This window comes from Lissotriton vulgaris, chromosome 1_1 (genome assembly GCF_964263255.1).
Source record: "Lissotriton vulgaris chromosome 1_1, aLisVul1.2, whole genome shotgun sequence".
Classification (NCBI taxonomy): Eukaryota; Metazoa; Chordata; class Amphibia; order Caudata; family Salamandridae; genus Lissotriton; species Lissotriton vulgaris.
The window spans coordinates 200206369-200211368 of NC_141685.1; the positions used below are offsets into that span (position 1 = coordinate 200206369).

Consider the following 5000-nt stretch of genomic DNA (forward strand, 5'->3'; position numbering starts at 1 on the left):
CTAGAGCAGGCTTTGGGTTGAAACTAATGCAGGTTCTGGAACCCTATTTTGGTCTACAAAATCTGACCATCCTAGGTGACTTTAATTTTCACCTAGAGCTACTGGAGACTCACGACACGATCTCCCTGGTAGAAACTATGTCAGCCTGTGGACTCACCCAGCTGGTGAACGGTCCCACCCACCGAGCGGGCCACACGCTTGATGGCATCTTTTCCAACGATCCTAGGTTGACAGTGGCCAGCCCTTTTCACCTCTCCTGGTCGGACCATCTGGCCGTTCCCTTCAACCTGCTGTTCCCCGCACAGGGCTATATCAGTAGGGCCTCTAGCACCACGGAAGTGCGAAGGAACCTTAAAAAGATCAGGGATGACTCCTTCCTCCCATGGACTACCAGGCTGTCCATTCCTAGGGAAGCAGATACCTCCACTGCGGTCTCTCTATATGAAAGTACCATTGCTGAAGCCATGGAGGAGCTTGCTCCTGCAAGGCCCTGCTACTCTGCTAGGAAAAGACCCTCCGCCCCCTGGTTCTCCGAACAACTCCGGCTTCGGAGACAGGAGGTAAGAAGACAGGAGCGCGCATGGCACTCTAGCGGGGCCTCTAAAGACAGAGAAGCCCATAGGGTCCTGCTTAAAAATTATAAATCTGAAGTCATTAAGACCAAGCAGGAATACTTCACGGCACTCACCTCCTCAGTGTCATCTCCTAGAGATCTTTTCAGGATTGTCGATTCCCTCACGACACTTCAGACACCGGATCCTGTGGTTGCCTCCCAGGACCTGTGCAACAAGATAGCGGCCTTTTTCCAGTCTAAAATAGCTGACATCTACGCTGCTCTGGAGGTCCAAAAATCCCTCACCACCGTCCCTCTGCTGCCTGCCCTCCCTGAACCCAGTGTTGCGGTACCCTCTCCGCCTCAGGAATTGACTTCCTTTCCTCCTCTTTCCAGACAGGATCTTGAAATCCTGCTTGATAAAACCAAATCTGGTTCTCCACTGGACGCCTGCCCGCTAAAGATCCTCAAGCAGTGCAGAGAATCTCTCCTTCCTCCTCTGGTTGACATCATGAACAGAGCGATGAAGGAAGGCATTTTTCCCCAACAGTGGAAAAATGCTGTTGTAAAACCTTTGCTTAAAAAGCCTTCTCTGGACCCCGGGGTGTTAAAGAACTTTCGCCCCATCTCACTGCTCCCGGCTCCCGCAAAGATGCTTGAAGCCTATTTAAATAAACATCTGGCGGCATTTGTGGAGAGTTCGGGCTGTTTGGATCTTTCCCAGCATGGGTTCAGGAGGGAACATAGCACCGAGTCTGCCCTCACCATAGTGCTGGATACCATCCGCACCAGAGTTGATGAGGGTCAGACCTCCCTCCTGATCCTGTTAGACCTTACTGCGGCCTTCGACACCCTTTCTCCTGCGGTATTAACATCTCGCCTAAGGGAAATTGGTGTCTGCGGGCCTGCTCTGGGACTTCTCTCCTCTTTTCTCGACCACAGAGAACAAAGGATAATGCTGGGCTCATTCCTATCTCCATCCCTGTCTGTGCAATGTGGGGTCCCCCAAGGGTCAGCTCTCAGCCCTACCCTTTTTAATATCTACGTGACCCCCCTTGCCAGACTTATTAGATCTTTCGGGATGGAGGTAGTGTCCTATGCGGACGACACCCAGATCCTAGTCTCTCTCTCCCAGCCAGCCACGTCAACTGCCACCAATTTTAGATCTTGCATGGAGGCAGTTGGTCAGTGGATGATCCACAATTCACTAAAGCTGAATGGGGAGAAGACAGAGGTGATGGTTTTTGGTGGCAAGGAATCGATCTGGTCGGCGGAGTGGTGGCCGGATTCGCTGGGTGCATGTCCAGAGCCCACCCAGTCAGCTAAAAACCTGGGAGTCATGATTGACCCTAACCTCAGTATGTGCCTACAGGTCAACAGGACTGTTTCGACCTGCTGGGGGATTATCCACACACTGAGGAAAATCAGGCACTTTCTGTCACCCCAGGCTAGAAAGCAACTTGCTGTTGCTTTTCTGGGCTCACGCCTGGACTACTGCAATGCGCTGTATGCAGGGTTGAACAAGAGTCATCTACAGCGCTTGCAGGTGGTCCAGAACGCGGCAGCGAGATTTGCTCTTGACCTACCTAAGCGTGCCTCTGCTACTGAAGCCCGAAAACAATTGCACTGGCTCCCCGTTGAATACCGGATCCGTTTCAAATCCCTGTGCCTGGTGTACAAAGCTCTTGCTAAACCCAACCCCACTAGTATGGGTTCCATTCTCTCGCGGCACAACCCTAGAAGAAACCTTCGCTCCGGTCAAAAACTCCTCCTCTCTGTACCCCGTATCAGAAAAGCGAGATGGGGAGGTAAGGCCTTCTCCTTCTTGGCACCTAAGTGGTGGAATGCCCTCCCTCTTGACGTAAAATCCAGTCCCTCTCTGCAAACTTTTAGATCTGCGCTCAAGACCCATCTTTTCATACTTGCATACCCCTAGTGGCATTCTGCATTAGTAACACTCTATTTTCTGTTTTTTTCCGTATACTTATTTTGATAGGCGCCTTGATACCTTCGGGTTTAGTCTGCGCAATACAAATTGCTTAATAAATAAATAAATAAATAAATAAGATGCCTCTGCAATAGGCCTGACCCTAGGCTTCCGGAGTTCTTGATTTCCAGAGGCTCCAGTGATCTAAGCCCGACCAGGGCTGTGCCCGACCAGGGCGCGTTGGGAGCGCGTTAGGGACGCGTAAAGGGGAGCAGGGCGCAGAACTCTGCCCGTTTCACCCCAGCATTTTGGGGAGGACACAGAATCTGGCAAAGCCAGTGGGAAGGATTTTCCAGGAGGAGAGTTCAGTGACATGATCTGAAACACAATAGTGCTGGTGATCTGGCGGGTGCATTCTGTGAGCCACTTCTGTCAGGAGCAGCCTGCCATCATGCCCTGATAACCACAACTCTAGTACCAAGCCAGTGACCTCAGCAAATGCAAAGACATTATTACTTATAGTCTCCTGCATCTGATTCTTGCCATCATCATGTGAAACGTTGGCGTTATCATGTCTGCTGCGCACACTTTGTTCATATGTGTACAATTTAAGTGTGTGAACCTGACCACTGTCTTGGACAGAGCTCTGCCTATGAACACACCATGTGAAGCATTGGTGGTTCAGTGGTAGAATTCTCGCCTGCCACGCGGGAGGCCCGGGTTCGATTCCCGGCCAATGCAAGGTTGCTTTCTTTTGACTTTGTTTTCGAAATGATATATATGAACTCAGTGGGGAATAAAATGGTAAGCAGTGACCCCGACGTGATTTGAACACGCAACCTTCTGATCTGGAGTCAGACGCGCTACCGTTGCGCCACGAGGTCCTTACACTTGCAGCCTTCGATGCCAGATGAACAAATGCTGTGGGCCATTTTGACTTATTTTCCTCTGCTTATATGCCTACGGTTGTATTACAGGGCTTGGCCTTTTGTTTTCTATCCTAATTATTGAAATTGACTGCAGGTGCAGTGAGAACGCTGAGGATTGAACTATTCAGGGAAAGGATCGCACGCAGGAAAGAGCAAAGGTACGTATCTGTGTTTCATGCAGACGAAAGGCTACGTCCCTGGGTGGGCTTGAACCACCAACCTTTCGGTTAACAGCTGAACGCGCTAACCGATTGCGCCACAGAGACTATTGACTGTATACATTTCCTGAGACTCAATATATGTCTTGACATGTGTGCGCCTGCCTGGAGCTTGTATTATATAAGGCGTCTTTATGCCATACAGCATTTGTCATTTGCTTAGTGTCTTGTTACTGTTGTAATTTATGATGTGTAGACTACTGTCTAATGGTGTTAGAGCCAGTATTACTACCGGTCACAGTGCATGAGACTCATACATGACTTTTCTCTTTGCCTGCTTAGCGTAGCTCCCTGCTCCTCTGTTTGCGTGCTACCAGCCCGTGAGGCGTGTGTCTTGCCCATCCCATCTTCACTGTGTTATGTTGGACTTGTCTTCTCTGTGAGCAGAGTCTCCTTCCCAGAGCAGGTGCTTTCTCTGAACTCTTGGCTTGTAAGACTGCTGGGAAAGGCCCTCCCTAGCCCCTCAGTCAGATAGATACATTTACCTGCAGAGCTCAGCTTGGGAGAAAGAGATTAGGCAGAGAGCACATAGGGGAAGGCCCACAGAGCACACTTTATTTTACATAAAAGCTCGGGCTTGTGGGAGGACAGGGACATGAGGGTTCTCATGGAAAGAAATCCCAGGAGTATTGATGGCTAGGCCCTGAAACACAACAATCCCGGAATGGCCAGGCACAAGATGCCTCTGCAATAGGCCTGACCCTAGGCTTCCGGAGTTCTTGATCTCCAGAGGCTCCAGTGATCTAAGCCCGACCAGGGCTGTGCCCGACCAGGGCGCGTTGGGATGGCGTTAGGGACGCGTAAAGGGGCGAAGGGCGCAGAACTCTGCACGTTTCACCCCAGCATTTTGGGGAGGACACAGAATCTGGCAAAGCCAGTGGGAAGGATTTTCCAGGAGGAGAGTTCAGTGACATGATCTGAAACACAATAGTGCTGGTGATCTGGCGGGTGCATTCTGTGAGCCACTTCTGTCAGGAGCAGCCTGCCATCATGCCCTGATAACCACAACTCTAGTACCAAGCCAGTGACCTCAGCAAATGCAAAGACATTATTACTTATAGTCTCCTGCATCTGATTCTTGCCATCATCATGTGAAACGTTGGCGTTATCATGTCTGCTGCGCACACTTTGTTCATATGTGTACAATTTAAGTGTGTGAACCTGACCACTGTCTTGGACAGAGCTCTTGCTGTGGACACACCATGTGAAGCATTGGTGGTTCAGTGGTAGAATTCTCGCCTGCCACGCGGGAGGCCCGGGTTCGATTCCCGGCCAATGCAAGGTTGCTTTCTTTTGACTTTGTTTTCGAAATGATATATATGAACTCAGTGGGGAATAAAATGGTAAGCAGTGACCCCGACGTGATTTGAACA

The 5000-nt window shown here is 50.3% G+C and overlaps 5 non-coding genes across 5 annotated transcripts in view; 2 read left to right on the top strand and 3 right to left on the bottom strand.

Moving 5' to 3' along the window:
• The first annotated feature begins 3150 nt into the window (after window positions 1–3150).
• On the top strand, window positions 3151–3221 carry TRNAG-GCC (transfer RNA glycine (anticodon GCC)). The gene has a single exon. It is a non-coding gene; the product is annotated as a tRNA-Gly (tRNA).
• A 71-nt stretch (window positions 3222–3292) lies between these two features.
• On the bottom strand, window positions 3293–3364 carry TRNAW-CCA (transfer RNA tryptophan (anticodon CCA)). The gene has a single exon. It is a non-coding gene; the product is annotated as a tRNA-Trp (tRNA).
• A 237-nt stretch (window positions 3365–3601) lies between these two features.
• On the bottom strand, window positions 3602–3675 carry TRNAN-GUU (transfer RNA asparagine (anticodon GUU)). Its single transcript has one exon. It is a non-coding gene; the product is annotated as a tRNA-Asn (tRNA).
• Window positions 3676–4836: 1161 nt separating this feature from the next.
• Window positions 4837–4907, top strand: TRNAG-GCC (transfer RNA glycine (anticodon GCC)). The gene has a single exon. It is a non-coding gene; the product is annotated as a tRNA-Gly (tRNA).
• A 71-nt stretch (window positions 4908–4978) lies between these two features.
• The window catches only part of TRNAW-CCA (transfer RNA tryptophan (anticodon CCA)), a 72-nt gene continuing 50 nt past the window's right edge, over window positions 4979–5000 (bottom strand). Inside the window, exon 1 of the tRNA in view lies at window positions 4979–5000. This exon is cut by the window's right edge and continues 50 nt beyond it. This is a non-coding gene — a tRNA (tRNA-Trp).